General features: G+C 41.9%; 1 pseudogene; it reads left to right on the forward strand.

Moving 5' to 3' along the window:
• The window catches only part of LOC140464784 (cytochrome P450 3A40-like), a 38,418-nt pseudogene that overhangs the window by 11,346 nt on the left and 5,472 nt on the right, over window positions 1-21,600 (forward strand).

Consider the following 21,600-nt stretch of genomic DNA (forward strand, 5'->3'; position numbering starts at 1 on the left):
GTACATCCCAGCTTATTTCCACATATCTCCCCATGTGATAGTAATAACTCTTTCAGATCATTTCAATTTTCCTCTGGAAGGTAACTCAATTTATGCCAATTTTTGATAACTTCCTCATTGTCCAATTTAATGTGAGGAATGTCCATTTCAGATTTGTCTGAGCTTTGTTCCTGCATCTATGCATGTCTTTTGATACAATTGCTTTAAACTTACATCTTTCTGCTGTAGAGGAGAAAGTGAGGACTGCAGATGCTGGAGATCAGAGCTGAAAATGTGTTGCTGGAAAAGCGCAGCAGGTCAGGCAGCATCCAAGGAGCAGGAGAATTGACGTTTCGGGCATGAGCCCTTCTTCAGGAAGGGCTGAAGATTCCTGAAGAAGGGCTCATGCCCGAAATGTCGATTCTCCTGCTCCTTGGATGCTGCCTGACCTGCTGCGCTTTTCCAGCAACACATTTTCAGCATCTTTCTGCTGTAACTTAGTTAATTTGTCTGACCTGAAGATGTCTGCATTGTCATCTATCTGCTCCTGATTTGTGTCAGCCATCTGATCAAACAGTGTCTCTGCTAATTCCATGTCAACTTTCTTATCTATACTCTTGGCCTCTGCTGTTTCAACTGGTGACTTTGTGACCTCCTTACCGCACAGGCAGGAAATAATGTGTCCTGCAATAGTTCAGTTGCCTGAATTTCCACTGGCTTTTCAACCACAATAGCAGCACTCCTAGCTGTGAACCGACTATATCAGTAGCAAAGACAAGTTATATTCCTGGAGCTGAGAGTTTGTCCAGTACTGCTACCACAACTTTCCACTCTTCAGTGGGCACTCTGACCTCACGTTATATTATTGAGCATTTCTTGTTACGAATACTTTTTTGGTAATAGTCCTTCAGAGGTACAGATCTTCTCATCTTTCAATGTCACAGATTGAGAGGATCCTGTTTCTCTTATTATTGTAACGTTTTTAATTGTTGCTCCTGGCCTATGCAAATAAACTTTACCTTGGCAGGTATATGGTTTAAGAAGATCTGACACTTCCTCCTTAACCAACCTCTGACCAGGTTGTACATTCTGGTGCATTCTAGCCTCATTACCACTCCAACAAAATTCACTGGTTTATCCTGTCTTCCTACATCTGGCTTCCCAGTACTTTTCGTAACCCAACAAAACTGTGATTTCATGTGGCCTACTTTATTGCAGTGAAAACACCTGAGCTTTCTCCTTCAAGGGTTTCCTTTTTACCCTGTGGTAAGTTATCCTTATGACCTTCACTGAGATCTACCTTTCCCCTTCCATATGAGGCTTTCTCTTTTTCCCCCAATTTCTTTCCCTGACGGACTGAAATTGATATTGGAAGCCAAATTTTGTTTTATGGGCCAACTCATAATCATCAGCCAATTTAGCTACTACTCTGACATTTTAACTCTCTGCTCTTCCACACACGTTCTCACTACTTCAAGAAGTAAATTTTGAACTCCTCCAAAATAATCATCTCTCGAAGAACATTATAAGTTTGCTCTATTTTTAATGCCCTTATCCACCTATCAAATTACTTTGTTTGATCCTTTCAAACTCAATGTAGGTTTGACCAGGGTTTCTTCTTAGATTCCTGAAAAATTTTCTGTAGCCTTCTGGCACAAGCTCATATGACTTAAGATGGCTTTCTTCAACACCTCATACACCCCAGATGTCTCCTCTGATAGTGATGCAAATACCTCACTAGCTCTATTTACAAGCGTTGTTTGCATCAACAAACCCCACAGTCACTGGCATCACATTTGTTTAGCTACCTTTTCAAATGAGATGAAAACAGATTCCACAACCTTCTCATCAAATTTCAGCAATGCTTGAATACATTTCAACAGTTTCTCACCAGGCCTTTAGCTACAATGGGTTTGTTCATCCTCAGTTAGCTACCTTCAGTTTTCATCACTATCGTTTTTAAGCTGGCTTCCCTGTCTAAGTGCCAGTTTCTGAAGTTCAAACTCTCCCTTCCTATCCTCTTTCTCCCTTTTTTTCTATTAACAAACACATCGCGTTAGACCCCATCTACCACCCCCTGACAAAAAGGAACAGGAAGTGACGTCACCACAAGAAATAACATCACCACAGAAAATTACATCACCAACCCAAAGAAACCCAAACATATAAATAGAAAGTAGGAATGTTCAGCAGTGCTTCACCTGAGGCCCACTGAAGATGTTACCTAGTAGGGTGACAAAACGTCTGGAAATGAACCTTCCAGCTCAGCGAGCAAACCTAGCAAAGTTAACCTATCTGAAAGTTCAACAGATTTATACTAACCTAATGATGTTGTTCCAAATTTCTGCAACAATCCCCATAAACACCACTTGGTAAGAATAGGTAAAATCAAATGCAGGGTTTTATAGGATAGAGAAGGCAGCATGGAACACCCTCTTCCATGTAACTGTTTCTTGGATCAGCTGCCTCAAAACTACATGACTGCTTTCAGTGAATAGCCAAACTGCTTAAAAAAACACAAATCAAACCAGGGAAAAACTGAGCTGGGAGAACTGGCCACACCCCTTTCATTCTACAAGTTGTTTTTAAATTTGAAAGCCCTTTGCCTCAGGCAGTATCTGTTAGCCACAATCAAATTGGCCATAAAACCCTTCAAACTCAGACTTTTCAGAGTCAATGTTTTTTACGACCTCTCTGAAGAAAAAATACCCAGGACAGCATAACCTTGTTAAAGGAACAGCATCGTCACAACTTACAGTATCCATATTGCTCTATTCCCTTCCGGTTCATATATTCAAGTCACATGCCACCCTCTGTGTGAAAAACCTGCCTCATACATCTCTATTAAAGTACAGCTTCCCCCGCCCCCAACCCACCTTGAATCTATATCCACCAGCAACTGACCTCTCCACACTGGGGAAAATGCTTCACACTTTCCAGTCTTTATATACCATTCATATTATAAGTTTTTACCAGGTTGGCCCTCAACTTCCTGTATTTCAGTGAAAACAAACCCAGTCTATCCAACCTTTCTTAACAGCTAAACTCCCCCATACCTAGGCAACATCCTGGTAAACCTTTCCTGTACCCTCTCCAGGGCATTCACATCCTTCTGGTATTGTGATGATTCAAACTGGTACACAATATTGTGGGTGGCACAGTGGTTAGCACTGTTGCCTCACAGCGCCAGAGACCCAGGTTCAATTCCCGCCTCAGGCGACTGACTGTGTGGAGTTTGCACGTTCTCCCCGTGTCTGCGTGGGTTTCCTCCGGGTGCTCCGGTTTCCTCCCACAGTCCAAAGATGTGCAGGTTAGGTGAATTGGCCATGCTAAATTGCCCGTAGTGTTAGGTAAGGGGTAGATGTAGGGGTATGGGTGGGTTGCGCTTCAGCGGGGTGGTGTGGACTTGTTGGGCCGAAAGGCCTGTTTCCACACTGTAAGTAATCTAATCTAAAAAAAAAGCTGAAAATGTGTTGCTGGAAAAGCGCAGCAGGTCAGGCAGCAGAATCGACGTTTCGGGCATAAGCCCTTCTTCCTGAAGAAGGGCTTATGCCTGAAACATCGATTCTCCTGCTCCTTGCATGCTGCCTGACCTGCTGCGCTTTTCCAGCAACACATTTTCAGCTCTGATCTCCAGCATCTGCAGTCCTCACTTTCTCCACACAATATTCCAAGTGTGGCCTAATTAAAGTCCTATGAAGCTGCAGCATAACTTGCCTGTCCTTTCACTCAATGCCCCTTCCAATGTAGGGCATGCATGCCATAGGCCTTTTTTACTACCATATCTACCTGTGCTGCAACCTTCAGTGATCTATGGACGTGCGCACCTAGATCCCTCTGCATTTCAATACTGCTCAGGGTTCTGCCATTCACTGGAATGCATCACCTCACATTTGTGTGGATTAAACTCCATCTGTTATTTTTTCTATCCATGCCTCCAACTGTAACCTCTGTACAGTCCTCTTCACTATCCACAACTCCACCGATCTTTGTATCGTCTGGCAACATCCGAATTACACCAGCCACAGTTTTTCTTCCACATCACTTCTGTAGACATTGAACAGCAATCCCTGGGGAACACCATGAGTTACAACCCTCCATTCTGAAAAGCAACCTTCCACTGCTTCTCTGTCTCCTATGATTAAACCAGTTCTGTATCCATCTTGCTAGCTCACCCCACCTTTTATAAGAGTCTGCCATGAGGGAACTTGTCAAAGGCTTTACTGAAGTCCCTACAGACAGCATCAATGGTTTTTCCCTCATTAATTATCTTCGTCACCTCCTCAAAAACTTGATCAAGTTAATGAGGCACGACCTTCCCCACACACAACCATGCGGTCTACACTAATAAGTCCATTTGCTTCTAAATATGTATAGATCTTTTCCCTGAGAATTGTTCCCAATCATTTCCCTACCATCTTTGTGAGGGTCACGGGCTGTCATTTCCTGGACTGTCCCTGTTACCCTCCTTAGACAATGGGGCAGCATTGGCTCTTCTCCAGTCTTCTGGGACCCCACCTGTGATCAAAAAAGATACAATGATGTCCATCAATGCTCCAACAATTTGTTCTCTTGCTTCCCCCAACATTCCCTCCTGGGATAGATCGCTTCAGGGCCTGGGGAATTATCTACCTTAATACTTTTTGAGGTGCACAACACGCTTCCTTTTTAATATCAACTTGGCTTAGAAATTTGAAAGTCCCTTCCCTGAGATCATCCTCCACCAATTCCTTCTCTTTGGCGAATACCAACACGAAGTACTCACTTAGGACGTGACCTATCTCTTCTCAGTCATAACACAGATTTCCTCCTTTGCCTTTTTCCTTGCTTTTAGTTTTATGTATAAAACCCTTTGTATTCTCCAGAATCATGTTTGCTCTCAACTTTTCATGATCCCTTTGGCTCTTCTAAATCCTTGTTGAAGTGCTGTCCAACCTTCCATATACTTTAAGGGCTTTGTCAGTTCTCATCCTCTAGAACCTCCATGCAGACTTCTTTTTTTTTCTTTTTGACCAAGGTCAGAATATCCCTGGTCATCCGAGGTTCACGTAACTTGCCATTCCTATCCTTTATTCTCACAGGGAATTTTCTACCCCTGAACTCTTACCAACTGCCGTTTGAAATACTCCCACATGTCCACTGTTGATATACCCTCAAACAGCTGCCTCCAATCACAATTCTCCAGTTCCTGCCTAATATTGTTATAATTCACCTTTCTCCAGTAAAGCCCTTTCCTGTTATACAATGAATGTTTTTAACCTTGTTAACTGGATTCATACAATGGATACTTTCCCCCTTGTTAGCTGACCTTGCATGCTGAATGCTTCCAATATTGTTAAATGGCTCTACATAATGATGCTTTTCCACCTTGTTAACCCATTACCCTTGCCTCCAGCACCCCATTGGTAACTGTAAGTTCTTAGCTGATCTGAGTTATGCTTAGCTGAACGTCTTGTTTCACAAAACTCAGAACTTAACTCTTTCCCTACCTGCTCATACCCGATACACCTTCTCAGGACTGTCTGGTTGGTGATGGACATTGCCTCGCACTTGCTGCTTGAATGTTATTTACTGACGCATTATTTGACACCTATCAGCTTTGATGTCTGGATCCTCCTATGTGCAGAGATGTGTAAAGTGGTGCAACCAAGACTGATTGTGAGATCCAAGGTTATGGATTTAAAGAGCAATACTGAAGGTGGGATTGATTTCCTTCAAGTAGAGAAGACATGATAGAAGTTTTCAAAATTATGAAAGGTCCTTGTGTAGTAAGTAAGGAGAAACTCTTTCCACTGAAAGAAGGATTGGTAACCAGAGGGCATAAATGAAAGGAGTATGGGGAAAGTGGCAAGTTGCTATGATCTGGAATATGTTGCCTGAAAGGATGGAACAAACACTAAGAAAGTCCATGCTTCAGCAAACAAACGCAATGTACAACTGTGTCCAGAACTCTCTCACTCCTGAACCTTCTTTGGAAATGTTCAAAAATATCTCCATGTTTTAGTGTTGATGTGTTATGTGGAAGATTGGAGTTTAAATGAAAAGTTATTTCATGGAACTATTAATGGGAATTTGTTTGATTTAGCTCATAACCAATGTGTTTATTGTTTGTTAAGATTTTGTAACCAACTTACTTTGCAGGTACAGAGTTTTACCATATAAGTTTTTTAGACAGCTTGGTGTTCCAGGCCCAAGGCCACCACCATTCATTGGAACATTTCTACGTTATGGAAAGGTATGTTCAATTTTTCTTATCTATGGAAAGAACCCCACTTAGAATTCTGCCTGTTGTTGAACCAGTCTGCCTTAGTGCTGTTTCTTCTTTAAACCAAGTGATGAGAGAGACATTTCCCAAGCCTGTGTTTGGTTGAGCAGAGATCAAGGTTCAAAACACATGGGAGGTGAATTTGCAAACTTTTTAAAGCATAGTGAAAATGGAGAGGGGGTGGGGGAGAAAGGGGAAATTCAGGAAAGGTCACACTCTACTATATTGTCTCACATTATGGATCCCCTGTTGTCCTGAACAGAGAAATGGAAGGTGGGGAAGATGGTGCAGAGTTGTAATCGGATGAGCAGCTTTCCTCGCTGATTCTGTTGTTCCAGCTCTTCCAGTGACAGGTTCCCTCTCTCCCAATCTAGCAGCTCATCCAGAGACCCAATCTATGATGGATCTGGGGAAGTAAGGCTCTGTAGGATGTAGAAGGTACATCCGACATACCACAAGAGAAGGAGGGGAATTCAGGAAGGAGTGGGAGCAGTTGTGTATTTAGAGGCTCCCGGCTGTTTTGAGATATGTAACATTTCGACCTGGAGAAAACACTGGGAAGGTGCGCATCTGACAGCAACTGCCTTCATCCAGCATGTAAGAGTGGTTGAAGGAATGGACAAGCACATGACAGATAATGGAATAGAAAGGGATCTGGATAAGACGGGGCGAACTTCATATGGAGCATAAACACTGGCACTGACCCAAAGGACCTGCTGATGTTTTTGTTTTCTTCCTGGCCAGGGTTTGCTTGGGTTTGACACAGAATGTTACAAGAAATATGGAAAGACGTGGGGGTAAGTGCATTTAATCAACTAGTGCTGTTTGTGAAAGTTTTGATCATTATCTTTGAAAAATCCGTTTTACTCCAGTCATACGGTGCAGCCTAGGATGTGGTGTACAGGTAATAATACCAGTGTAATAGTAAAGAGCTTTCCAAACAGACATTGCACTGATGTAATCAATTATTTCTCTTTAGTGACATTGTGAGTGCAATTTCTGGGCAACCTTAATACAATTAATTCGTTTTAACGAAGATTCAGATTGACAAATGGTTCCAATGATGCACTCCCACTGATTTTGATGACATTCACTCTACTTTGTTTCAAACACATTTCATACCTATTTCCATCCAATAAAGGAAGTATGGAGTGAAGTCTCATTCAGTTGGGGACTAACTCATTTTGTTGCTGGAACTTAGGCAGTAGATTTGGCTGAATTTTGTCCACCTGTGGAGCAAAGGAGCATTTCTGGGAGAATATCCTTGTCTCTCACAGGAATTCAACCCATTGAAAACCGGAGTGGAGTGGAGTGGAGGAAAGGAGAGGAGAGGAAGACGGGGGAGGAAGCTGATGAAAACCAATTGAAATATCAGTACTTTCTGTAGTTAGCTGTTTATGGCCTGTCCTTGCCATGCTAATGTCCTGTTCCTAAAATTCCATGTTCTTCTGTCAATTATAAAGTTTATAATCTATTCCAGCACACAATTGGAATTTAACCCCCATAAATTCAACCAATTCACTTTTGACTTAAACATACAGGACAGCATGTGGATTTAGAAATAGATTTGTGAGGAGTTGAACCAAATTAGAATAATGTCAACCACTTTATATCTCTCTACTGCTCCTTTCTGCCCCAAATCCCAACCATAATCCACAACAAGTCTCTCTCTCTCTCTCTTCTCTCTCTCCCTGATTTAAAGCTCAGATTTACCATCTGACACTTTTTTTTTTCTCCTTTAGTATCTATGATGGACGCCGGCCCATTCTATCCCTTGTGGACCCTGACCTAATTAAAACCATCTTCATCAATGAATTTTACGCCTTGTTCACCAATAGACAGGTAAGCTTTGAACTACATTGACCAGAATAAACTCTTGTTCTCTTCCTGAATTATTGAAACCCGCCTTGGAAATGCCTTACCTTGAATGTAACTTAGTTGCCTGATTTTCTCCATCTGGTGTTCTGATTTCATGACATGTAGGACAAAGGTCAGGCTTACCAAACACAACTGGGATATGGGATGAGAATATAAGATAATAGGGAACAGACCATTTGGCCCCTCAAGCCTGCCTTGCTACTCAGTGAGGTCATGGCTGATCTGATTGTTTCCAATCACGAAGCTGAGGTGCAATGCTGAAATTTTGCATCTGGAAAAGTGGGATCTGATTGCTGCTCTTTCCTCACACCCCTTTCTGTTTTCCCTACACCATCTCACCCTTTGCCCCTCCCCTATTCAACGTAAATACTCATTGCGGCTTTAGCAGAAATCTGCTGATAAATTGATATGTATAGAATCTAATATCTAATCTAAGTAAAACAGAAGGTTGTCTTGACAATTTTTCTGTAGAACTTTGGTCTAAGTAGACCAATGGCTGAGTCCATGGTGGTGGTTGAAGATGACCATTGGAAGAGAATCCGAAGTGTGCTTTCACCAACTTTCACCAGCGGGAGACTGAAAGAGGTAATGAACCTCCAACCCATTCCCCAGTAATTGGAGGTTTTGTCTCTGCCTGTAATTGAGGTTTGTAAGATTATGTATTAATTGTGTGTCCAACAGAAAATTGTACGATAACAGATTATATGATCTATAGTTATACAGTCATAGAGATGTACAGCACTAAAACAGACCCTTCAGTCCAACTCTTCCATGCCGAAAAGATATCCAACCCCAATCTAGTCCCACCTGCCAGCACCCGGCCCATATCCCTCCAAACCCTTCCTATTCATATACCCATCCAAATGCCTTTTAAATGTTTTAATTGTACCAGCCTCCACCACTTCTTCTGGCAGCTCATTCCATACCTGTACCACTCTCTGTGTGAAAAAGTTGCCCCTTAGGGCTCTTCTATATCTTTCCCCTCTCACCCTAAACCTATGCCCTCTAGTTCTGGACTCCCTTATTCCAGGGAAAAAAACCTTGTCTACTTACCTTATCCATATCCCTCAGATTTTATAAACCTCTGAGGTTACCCCTCAATCTCTGATGCTCCAGGGAAAACAGCCCCAGCCTATTCAACCTCTCCCATAGCTCAAATCCTCCAACCATGGCAACGTCCTTGTAAATCTTTTCTGAACCCTTTCAAGTTTTAAAACATCCTTTCAATAGGAAGGAAACCAGAATTGCATGCAATATTCCAAAAGTGTCCTAACCAATATCCTGTACAGCCACAATACGACCTCCCAACTCCTGTACTCAATACTCTGACTAATAAAGGAAAGCATACCAAACACTCACTATCCTATCTACCTGTAACTCAACTTTAAAGGAGCTATGAACCTGCACTCCAAGGTCTCTTTGTTCAGCAACACTCCCTAGGACCTTCCCATTCAGTGTATAAGTCCTGCCCTGATTTGCCTTTCCAAACTGCAGGACCTGACATATATCTGAATTTAACTCCATCTGCCACTTCTCAGCCCATTGGCCCATCTGGCCCAGATCCTATTGTAATCTGAGGTAATCTACTTCACTGTCCACTACACCTCTAATTTTGATGTCATCTGCAAACTTACTAACTGTACCTCTTATGCTCACATCCAAATCATTTATATAAATGACGAAAAGTAGTGGACCCAGCACCGATCCTTGTGGCACTCCACTGGTCACAGGCCTCCAGTCTGAAAAGCAACCATCCACCACCACCCTCTGTCTTCTACCTTTTGAGCCAGTTCTGTATCCATATAGCTAGTTCTCCCTGTATTCCATGCGATCTAACATTGCTAATCAGTCTCCCATGGGGAACCTTGTCGAATGCCTAACTGAAGTCCAAATAGATCCCACCCAACACTCTGACCTCATCAAGCCTCTTTGTTACTTCTTCAAAAAAACTCAATCAAGTTTGTGAGACATGATTCCCCACGTACAAAGCCATGTTGACTATTCCTAATCAGTCCCTGCCTTTCCAAATACATCATGTCCCTCCGGATTCCCTACAACAACTTGCCCACCCCCAATGTCCGGCTCACTGGTCTATAGTTCCCTGGTTTGTCCTTACCACCTTTCTTAAACAGTGGCACCACGTTAGCCAACCTCCAGTCTTCCGGCACTTCACCTATGACTATCGATGGTACAAATATCTCAGCAAGAGACCCAGCAATCACTTCCCTAGCTTCCCACAGAGTTCTAGGGTACACCTGATCAGGTCCTGGGGATTTATCCACTTTTATGCATTTCAAGACATCCAGCACTTCCTCTTCGGTAATATGGACACTTTTCAAGATGTCACCATCTATTTCCCCACACTCTATATCTTCCATGTCCTTTTCCACAGTAAATACTGATGCAACATACTCTTATCTCCCACATCTCCTGAGACTCCACACAAAGGCCACCTTGCTGACCTTTGAATGACCCTATTCTCTCCCTCGTTACCCTTTTTGTCCTTAATGTGTTTCTAAAAACCCTTTGGATTCTCCTTCACTCTGTTTGCCAAAGTTATCATGTCCCCTTTTTTTGCCCTCCTGATTTCCCTCTTAAATATACGCTGCCTTAATACTCTTCTAAGGATTCACTCGATCTATCCTGTCTATACCTGGCATATGCTTCCTTCCTTTTCCTAACCAAACCCTCAATTCCTTTAGTCATCCAGCATTCCTTATACCTACCAGCCTTTCCTTTCACCGTAACAGGAATATACTGTTTCTGGACACTCATCTCATTTCTGAAGACTTCCCATTTTCCAGCCATCCGTTTACCTGCGAACATCTGCCCCCAATCTGCTTTTGAAAGATTTTGCCTGATACCATCAAAATTAGCCTTCTTCCAATTTAGAACTTCAACTTTTAGATCTGGTCTAACCTTTCCTACCATTATTTTAAATTTAGTAGAATTATGGTCATTGGCCGCAAAGTGCTCCCCCACTGACACCTCAGGCACCTGCCCTGCCTTATTTCCCAACAGTGACCAGTATCAAGTTTTGCATCTTCTCTCGTAGGTACATCCACATACTGAATCAGAAAATTTTCTTGTGCACACTTAACAAATTCCTCTCCATCTATGTTTGGAAAGTTTAAACCCCTTACTATAACCACCTTATTATTCTTACAGATAACTGAGACTTTCTTACAAATCTGTTTCTCAATTTCCCTCTGACTATTAAGGGGTCTATAATACAATCTTAAAAAGGTGATCATCCCTTTCTTATTTCTAAGTTCAACCCAAATAACTAACTTAGATGCATTTCTGGGAATATCCTCCCTCAGTACAGCTGTAATGCTATCCCTTATCAAAAACGCCACTCCCCTCCTCTCTTGCCTCCCTTTCTGTTCTTCCTGTAGCACTTGCATCCTGGAACATTAAGCTGCCAGTCCTGCCCATCCCTGAGCCATGTTTCTATAATTGCTATGATATCCCAGTCCCATGTTCCTAACCATGCCCTGAGTTCATCTGCCTTCCCTGTTAGGCCTCTTGCTTTGAAATAAATGCAGTTTAATTTATCTGTCCTGCCTTGTTCTCCGCTTTGTCCCTGCCTGCCCTGACTGTTTGACTCGTTCCTTTTCTCAACTGTACCAGTTTGATCTCATCCCTCACTATCTCCCTGGGTCCCATTTCTTCCTTCCCCCCCCCCTCCCCCCCCCTTACTAATTTAAATCCTCCCAAGTAGCTTGAGCAAATCTCCCTGCCAGTATTACTGATACATGAAAGAATCATAATTTACCACAAAATACAGAGTAACCTGAGGATATCTCAAACTCTGCTCATGTCTTCACTCCAAGCAAATCCAATTCCCCTGAAACTGTACGTTCACTGACCTCCTTTGACTCCTCATAAAATGTCTTAATTTTAAAATTCTCATCCTTGTTTTCAAATTCCTCCATGGCCTCACTCCTGGCTACCTTTGTAATCTTCTCTAGCTCCACAATCCTACAGGAATTCTCTGCTCTTCCTATTCTGTAACCAATTTGTAAATGCTCCACCATCATGTGATTTCAGTTGTCTTGACCCAAGCTCTGGAATACTTTTTGTATCTCACACTATTCCTTCAAGGCAATCCTTAAAACATTACTCAGACCATCTATCTCCTTATTTTCAATATCCCCTGTGAACCTTCTAGATTCAGCCCAGATACTGCATTATCCACCTGTCATAAACACACTTGTTTGATCTGCATGCTCTTATTCTGTCTCTTTCAAGAGAGCTCCAGATATCTTTGCCCTATTTTTCCCCTATTGTAGGTATATTCCTATCCCTCCTTTCAAAGGAAGCCCATTGTTCATTGCAGTTTGTCTGTTAATTTATAAATCTAATCCAGATTAATTTTAATTACCAATTCTATAAGTGGACATCCTGAATTAATTATTCATAAGTTCTCATGTTCTTTGTCTTTCTTTTTATCCATAGAAACATGAGCCATTTTTAACCATCATCATCATCCCCTTCAACGTTGCCCTCCTCATACTAATTCCCAAGAACAAGGTGTCTCCTTTCTTGTTGGAATGGAAACATATTGCTGTAGAACATTCTCTTAATCACACTATCGGAGCTTATACCCATCTCTGGCTTTTTGTACGACCATTATTCCAGCCTATATTTGTATAATTCACATCCCCTTAATAACTACAGTATTATTCCTAATCTTCTGTATAATTAGCAATGAAATTAATAACAGTATGCCTCCTCCCTCCTTTCCTATCTTTCCAGAACACCTGTTGTACCCAGAAATATTTAATACCCAGTCCTGCAAAGAGACGTCTTTCAGCTGGGGCTCAATTAGTTCTACAACATCCATTCCAAGTGCCTATCTTTCTGCAATACCTTGCTGTGTCTTTAGCTGCCTCTCCCCTCGCAATCCTTGTCGTTGGTCCAGATTTCTGCACCCTGTCAAGTGGGTTTAAACCTTTCTCAATACCACTAGCACTCCATACCAGTAGTCACTTTGCAAAAAAATGTCAGCTTTGTCAGCATTTATATGTCAGCTTTGTTTGGGTGCAGCCTATCTGGCCTGTACAGCTTCCTTCTGACCTGGAACAGATTCCAAAAACGTAAAGCCCTTTCTCCTGCCCCATCTCTGCAGCCACATATTCATTTATATGGTCTGTCATCCAATTTTATGTGTGTGTTAGTGTGAGTAATCCAGAGGTCACTACTTCTAAGGTCTCGCTTACAAACTAACTTCATAGCTCCATAAACACTGACTGCAGCACAATTCTGCTTGCCAACAACAACTTGGGCGTTGTCTGCTAGACGTTCACAGAAGTGGCCATTCATTGACATCCTTGGTCCTGGCATCCTGGATTCAGAGCTGCAGCAGCTGCAGATGGCTGTTCCATCTAACCACCTGTTACAATTGGCCTTCCTGTTATCTTTGTGCCACTCTGTTGCGGCACCATAGTTTAGTCGCAGTTCTGAAGAAAGGTCACTGGACCAGAAACATTGATTCTGCCAGACCTGCTGAGTTTCTCAAGCAATTTCTTTTTGTCTCAGATTTCCAGCATCTGCAGTTCTGATGGCAGGAATGCATTCCATGGATTCCTGCCTGGTTGTTCTTAGCGCAGTAGGCAGTGCGTCAGTCTCATAATCTGAAGGTCCTGAGTTCAGTCCTCAGAGAAGGCAAGACTGTGGTTGTTCTTGACTGCCAGGTGGGCACCTATCCTCTCTCTCTCTCTCTCTCTCTCTTCTTCCATACACCCAAGATGTGGAATGATCACATCTGTCATTATGTTGTCTATACTTTCCATATGTTCTGCAGCAATGCCATTTGCTGCTCAAGCTCCAAATCCAAGATCTGGAGCTGATGACGCTTCCCACACATGCAAACAACATGTGACCAACAAGCCCAGGTAATGGGTGTGGCGTTTATAATGAGACAGGTCATGTATGGCTGAGTTTTAAAGGTGTATATCTGTGCAAGCAGATAAAGTACTGGGAGTTCTTCACAGTTGCCATGGTTCAGACACAAGGAAGTTTGTGGAAGTGGATAATTTCTTATGGAAAATGAAGGAGCCATGAATTGACATTATTGTCATTGTAATCCTGAAGGGATGTGGAGTGTGTAAGATGCTCCATTACGAGATGAAATCTGTTGATGTCCAGGCACATTTGGGTCCTAACCAGCTTTGTATGTATCCCATACATTGTTTGTTCTATTTTTCTTTTCCTTCCCAGATATGTCCAATCATCAGTCACTATGCAGAAAATCTTGAAAAGAATGCAATAAAGAAAGCAAAGCTGAATGAATCTGCTGACATGAAAGAGTGAGTTACATCTTTACAAGATTACACATCTGTTGCTGCACCACAAACCCTTCCGAGCACATAAAATCGTTTTCACTTTGATCCAAAAACTTTGATTCGTATTGGTCTCCGAGTTCCAAATCATGTGATATTTGCCAGCTTTCATGAACTTATCAGTCATCCTGTGTTAACCAGTTATACCTATATATCAGCAGATAGTGATGGCTTCTTTCCATTCTAAAAACGACATGTTCATTTTGAGGTTCCTCATGAAGAATTCCATCTTTCCATTTAATTTGTCCCTTTGGATAACTTTAGCAAAGGTTGTGGATGAACTGCTTCTGAGATTTCCCCAATGTCACTTTGATCCACGCTGTAGACATAAGATCAGAGGAACAGAGATAACCATTCACTTTACCCATCCTCCACCAATGCACAGTGGCAGCACTGTTTACAACAAGTCACCAAGGAGACTTTGACAGTTCCTTCCCAAGCTGGGATCTCTCTGACCAAGAAGGACAAAGGCAATGGATACTTCGGACAACATCACCTATAAGCCAGAGCTTGTGACTTGAAATGATATCTATGGCTGACTCAAAATCCTGGAACTTCCAACCCTATGGTTATGCCTACATGAAATAAGCTGCAGTTGTTCAAGACAATAGTTCACTACTATCTTCCCAAAGGCAATTTGATGAAGCCACCCAGTGACACCTGCATCCCATAAAAGGATAACAGCCACCCTCATTGATTGATTCCTATTGTTTGAGACTGTTTTAGTCCAAGGAGAAACCCTTTCATAGTAGTTGACTGTTTTTACTCTGTAAATATAATTGGAACTGAAATGGTATCCATGTAAAAATATAAAGTCACAGCGTAAGATCTAAATAAATCTGATCACATCTTCTTTAACCCAACACTTTAACTTGATGAAGGAGCAGCACTCCAAAATCTTGTGATTGCAAATAAATCTGTTGGATGAGAATCTGGTGTCGTGTGACTTCTGACCCTAACCAGATGATACAATGATCACTGTCCCCAAAATGCTCACCTTGGCCCCCCTTATTCCCATAAACCAGATTCAGTAATATCTCCTTTCTCCTTGGACTGGAAATATGCTGTTGTTGAATCTTTTCCTATAATCGGTCTAGGAACTCTTTCCCCACTCTGCTTTTTACAATGCTTCTATCCCCAGTCTATACGCCTCCCTTTTGACATTTGCTTCCAGATATTACTGTTGTTCTCCCGACGTGATACTGTAAGGTTCCACTATTAGCATTTGCAATTTGTGAATTCACTCATCTGCACCTTATAAACTACTGTGACATCACTGTCCGCTTATCCATAGTTTCTGGCAGCCAAAACTATGATGGAAAAATGACCATTAAAATAAAATCTTCAGCTAGGCATTCCATACCTATTATAAAAGCAGCAAAATGCCTCAAATGCAATTTATGGCATGACCAACAAGGCCATGATCAATAATTGATTTTATCCACTTTATCTAGACATTGAATAGCAGTACAGCCAATGTTAGAGCTGTTCTCAGTGCTGTAAATGCAGCACTGAGTGGAGCACTTAGCTTGACTGCGCATTTGTAATCAGTATTCCAGTGAATGAAGGAGGAAACTGTCCAATTAGACTTGCTATAGCTAATTGGTTTTAAAAAATCACTGAAAACCACTTTGCAGCTTCATTATGCTGCACTAGGCTTAGCTTAACCAGATCATTTAATGGAGTCTAAATTTTCATACAATAATGGAATACAAATAGCCATAGAATCATAAAATAGGAATATGTCCCTCAAGCCTTCAATATGATCACACCTAATCATTCCACTCAGTATCCCATTTTTCACTTTGTCCTGACACCTTTGATCTCGTTAGTCCTAAGAACGTTATCTAATGCTTTCTTAAACATTCAGTCTTAATATGCTTACAGCGTGGAAACAGGCCATTTGGCCCAAAAAGTCCACATTGACGCTCCAAAGAACATCCCAACCAAACTAAACACCCTACTCAAACTCCACCCCTGTATTTCCCACGGGCAAGCAACCTAACCTACACATCTTTGGACTGTGAGAGGAAACCCACGCAGACACAGGGAGAATGTGCAAACTCCACACAGACAGTTTCCCAAGGCTGGAATTGAACCCAGTCCCTGATGCTATGAGGCAGCACTTCTAACGACTGAGCAACCATGCCACCCCGATGATTTGGCTCAAGTGCTTTTGGTGGTTAAAAAAATTCAATAGGCTCACCATCCTTTCAGTCAAAAAAATTATCCTCTCAGTCCAACTCCATATCTTTAAATTGTGACCTTTGGTCTGGACTCCTGAGTCATTGGGAAAGTTCTTCCTGCAGTTACCCTGTCCAGTCCTGTTAGAATCTTATACGTTTCTGAGATTCCTCCCTCACCTGATCCTTCACAATTCCAGGGAATATCGTTCTAACCAGTCCAGTCTCACATCAGTCCTATCATCCCAGCTGTTAAGCAGTTCTAATAAATAAATCTTTCTCTTCTTTCAGTATCTTTGGTACATACAGTGTGGATGTGGTGACGAGCACTGCATTCAGTGTGGATGTCGACTCGATCAACAATCCCAATGATCTGTTTATCACCAACATTCAGAAACTAATCAAGTTCATCTTCTTCAACTCTGTTATTATTCTTGTTTGTAAGTGATTCACAATATTTCATTTTGTTTTAGTTCAATTAGAGCAAGGTTTTCTTCTGATTTGAGGAGATATGCTGCTGGTTGCACTATTCACTCCAGCTGCCCTGGTTCCGTAGCCAGCAGTTTGCACTTCCAGTAGCTTTATGGGTAAGTCCATTGAGACAAAAAAATCCAGGACCCAGCAGATTTAATTATGGCCCTACAACATCTAATAATCATAATAATATCATCAATGATGAAAGAGGTGTTTTCTCACTTCAAGATTTGTCAGTTATTCAGTTCCAACTGCAACCACACGCCCAAAGAGAATATCTAAACCACCTCCACATGACATTTGATTGCAATGCCATTGCTGAACGCCTGCCATTGTCAGCATTCTGGGGATTATCACTGACCAGATACTGAACTGGTCCAGCCTTATAAATACCGTGCTGTAGGAAAGGTCACCTCCCAAAGCCTGCCCACATTCAACAAATCCTAGGTCAGGAATGACAAAATATTCCCCACTTGCCTGGATGATTGCATGATCTTCAATAACATTCCAAGCATGACACCTTCAAAAATGAACCTGTTAAATAGGCACCCCAGCCACCATTCAAAACATTCATCCGGTTTTCCACTGGCACACTGTAGCAGCAGTATATACCACCTGGAAAATGCTCTGCAGGAACTTATCAAGGTTCCCTCCGTACCACCTGACAAACCTACAACCTCCGTCACTCAGAAGAACAAAGATTTGGGAGACCACTGCATGCATGTTATTTCCTATGCCACACATCATTTTGACATTGCCGTGACTACAGTGTCACGTGCTCAAAATCCTAGCACTCCTTTCCTATCTGTGCTGTGAATGTTCCTTTTCTCACAAGGACTGCACCAGTTCAAGAGAATGTGGATCACCACCAGGTTCTCAATTGTATTTGGGGATGGGCAACTAATGCTGGCCTTTCAGCACCACATCCTATAAATAGTATCTGAGTGTACTGTCACTGCTTTTTGTCATCGTTATAACTTTTCTCTTTTGTTCTAGTGGTTTTTCCTGCTGTTATTCCAATCCTTGCAAAGCTTAATTTTAGCTTCTTCCAAAGAGACGTGAACACATTTTTCACAAATTTTCTGGCGAGTGTGAAGGCAAAGAGACAAAAAGGAGTGCACACTGTGAGTGTTAAACTAACCATTGAAATGGTTCAAGTTCCTGCATGTGTTTCACCACCCTCAATATTGACCCTCTCTGATATATATAATTTTATATCTAATAGGGATGTGTCAGTAATAAGAGGGAATGGATACCTGGGGAATACTGTGTTCTTTAGCAGTTGCTGAAGTTTAGCAGGCAGTTGTGTAGTTGGCATTCAGTCTAATAGTAGGCAACTATTAGAATTGCTGTCTAGGTTCTCCACCTTCTCAATGTAAAATGCAACTCAGGGTGGCAATGCAGCTTTTGTCCTTTCGCTTGGGCCTTTGCCGAGGTTCGTCCTGGAGAGAAAATGTCTGGAAATTCTACCCCCTGGAAATTCTGGTGTACAGGCTGGGTCCCTCTTCAGCACTAGGAACCCAGGAGTAAAAGGAAATTCTGAGATTACCTGTGAAAGATATGAGTGAATAGGAACTTGGGGAACAGAACAAGAGCTGACTATATCAGTAACCTCAGGATGAGTGAAAGCAGTCTGATTCTTTCTCCATTGCTTATAAATCTTGTTATTCTATCATATTGATGGCCTCCAATATTCCATCTCCTTTCCAAATTTGTTTTGTAGTTGACAGCTGTATTGTGGAATCTGCTTGGTGCTGATTGCCCGGGTTCATGGATTTGTTTCACTTTGATGTAATAAATAGCCAAAGTGAAACTGGAATTTATTCAGTTGATGGACAGTATTCATGCCTATTGAGGCAAAGACATCCTTGCAGTAGACACTTCCCAGCAGAACAGTAGCCAAATGAAACATGGAAGTTTGTGCTGAAGTTTCTAGCTAGAGTTGTTTTGCATTCAAAGCTAAGTTCACTTAATCAATTGAAGATGAAGAGACAAAGTTGAGTCCTGCAGTGGTGCAACAGCCCAGAGAGACAAGTCCCGAATATGCCAATTGATGTGTCGGTTTTTTAGCATTGTCCACAATCTCCTCGGTATGCTAGTGAATGTTGGGATTTTTTTTTAAAATCGCTGGTTACATATGCTGTCTGGGTCAGACCAGGATAAGATAGGCAGGTAGCGTACCAAATGCCACAGGAGGCTTTGCCTTTAAGGCACTGTGCATGCCAGGGGAGAGTAAGAATGAAGTAAGTAGTCATTACTCTCCATGCACTTTGTGGCTGGAGCAAATGAACAGGGAACAAGGCTATTGAAGACAAGTGGATTTCTATAATCTGCAGGTAGACCTTATGTAGAGGTAGTGGTCTCTGTCTCCTGCCCCCTTATTCCTGTTCCCTTCCAAGGGGACAAAGCTGAGCTCAGGGATGGTAGAGCTGAACAGTGCTGATTTTTGAAAAATATAGCTGAGTCCTCACATGGTGCTTGTTTAATTATCAGGATCGGGTGGATTTTCTGCAACTGATGGTTGATTCTCAAGTAACCAATGTCAGTTCTGAGAAGCAGAATGGTGACAGCAAGTCGACAGACAAAGGTACCTTCAATGGAAAGCTTCCCATTGCCTTCACCCTTGTTTCTTTCTGTTCTTCAAGTGAAAGCTTCCTGTTCAGTTTTCTTTTTGTTTGCCATTGGCAGGTCATCTAGTTTTCCTATTCCCACCTGGCTGACAATTTGGACACGTGCTCTTTGAGTGTCAGTGAGTGGCTACATAAGAACATTTTGACAAGATCTAATTTCTTGTGGGATTTTGGTTTGTTTTTGTCTGGTTCCTAGGTGTTTCTTCACAATCATGGGCCTGAAATTGGGAACTGTATCCTATCTTGTTCAGAGAAATTGAGACACTTATGATTTGTTCTCAAATCCTTTGTGAATGGGCATTGGAATTCCAGTCAGTACAATCCACACCTCAAGCCTATCAATGCCGACAATGCTTACTGAGTAGATTTGAACTGACATTTTACTTCCAGGGTTCTCTTACTAAATTCTATCTAGTTATCATCTACCCTGGGAGTACAGTATATTAATGATTTTAAATCAATGCATCATTTAATTATTTGTCATCATACTTTTAAGTAACTGGCAATACATTTTAAGAATTGCTTGCACTGGAGAAACAACATTTTATCTTTCTCTGCTGTAACACAAAGTTTGTAATAATATATTCTAATTCTCTCTGCAGGTGGAATTGACACAGAGATTCTGGCACAAGCCATGACATTTATCTTTGCTGGATATGAGACCACCAGCAATACACTATCATATACTGCACACAACTTGGCAACGCACCCAGACGTACAGAAGAAACTGCAGCAAGAGATAGATGGAGCTTTCCCAAACAAAGTGAGAACTTGCAATTCCATTCTGGTGATAATGCCCTTGGGATCCCTTTTGCAGCAACTTCTGAATTGTAGTGACTTTATTTTTAAAACCTTGTGCACATCAATCTGATGTTAACTAGTTAAATTTTGCAGTGAGAACTTCCACATTATTCAGAATTCTGCTTTGAGATGTTTTATATCCCACTGAAAGCGTTTTCATTCAGTGCCTCTCATTTGGAGTGCTCTGTGCTGTATTTTCTTCGAGATGGTGAGTGCTGCTGGCAAGGCCAATATTTGTTGTAATCTTTAAAATTCCCTTGAATGGAATGGTTGACTAGACTATTTCAGTGGGTAGTTTATATGAACTGTATTTGTTGTGGGTCAGGAATCATGTAGACCAGGTAAAAACAATAACTGCAGATGCTGGAAACCAAATTCTGGATTAGTGGTGCTGGAAGAGCACAGCAGTTCAGGCAGCATCCAACAAGCAGCGAAATCGACGTTTCAGGCAAGAGCCTTTCATCAAGAATAAAGGCAGTGAGCCTGAAGCTTGGATAGATAAGCTAGAGGAGGGTGGCTCTCTCCCCACCCCCACCCTCCTCTAGCTTATCTCTCCATGCTTCAAGCTCACTGCCTTTATTCCTGATGAAGGGCTCTTGCCTGAAACGTCGATTTCGCTGCTCGTTGGATGCTGCCTGAACTGCTGTGCTCTTCCAGCACCACTAATCCAGAATCATGTAGACCAGACTGGTTATGGTTGGTAGATTTTATTCCTGAACAGTCTTCCTGCATTATTGTTATCCAGGATGGAATGAAAACCATGAGCTTCTGACTGAGGAGAGAGTGCTTTTCAGCTGAGACACGGCTGTGGTTGAGAAAGCTATGATTGACTGACACCAATCACTTCCTAAGTACACCTTGGCAGTGAGGAAACATCAGCCTCTTGGAGCACTTACTGGGAAAAGCAATCCATGTTCTGCTTTTAATTTTGCATCATTTACTTCAAAGAGACTTTCAGAGTTACACACACACACCCTGAATCCTCTGCATTTAACCACACTCAGCCCTGTCTCTTGGTCTGATTAGTCTGAACTTCGTGACTC

Source organism: Chiloscyllium punctatum, chromosome 40 (genome assembly GCF_047496795.1).
Source record: "Chiloscyllium punctatum isolate Juve2018m chromosome 40, sChiPun1.3, whole genome shotgun sequence".
Taxonomy (NCBI): Eukaryota; Metazoa; Chordata; class Chondrichthyes; order Orectolobiformes; family Hemiscylliidae; genus Chiloscyllium; species Chiloscyllium punctatum.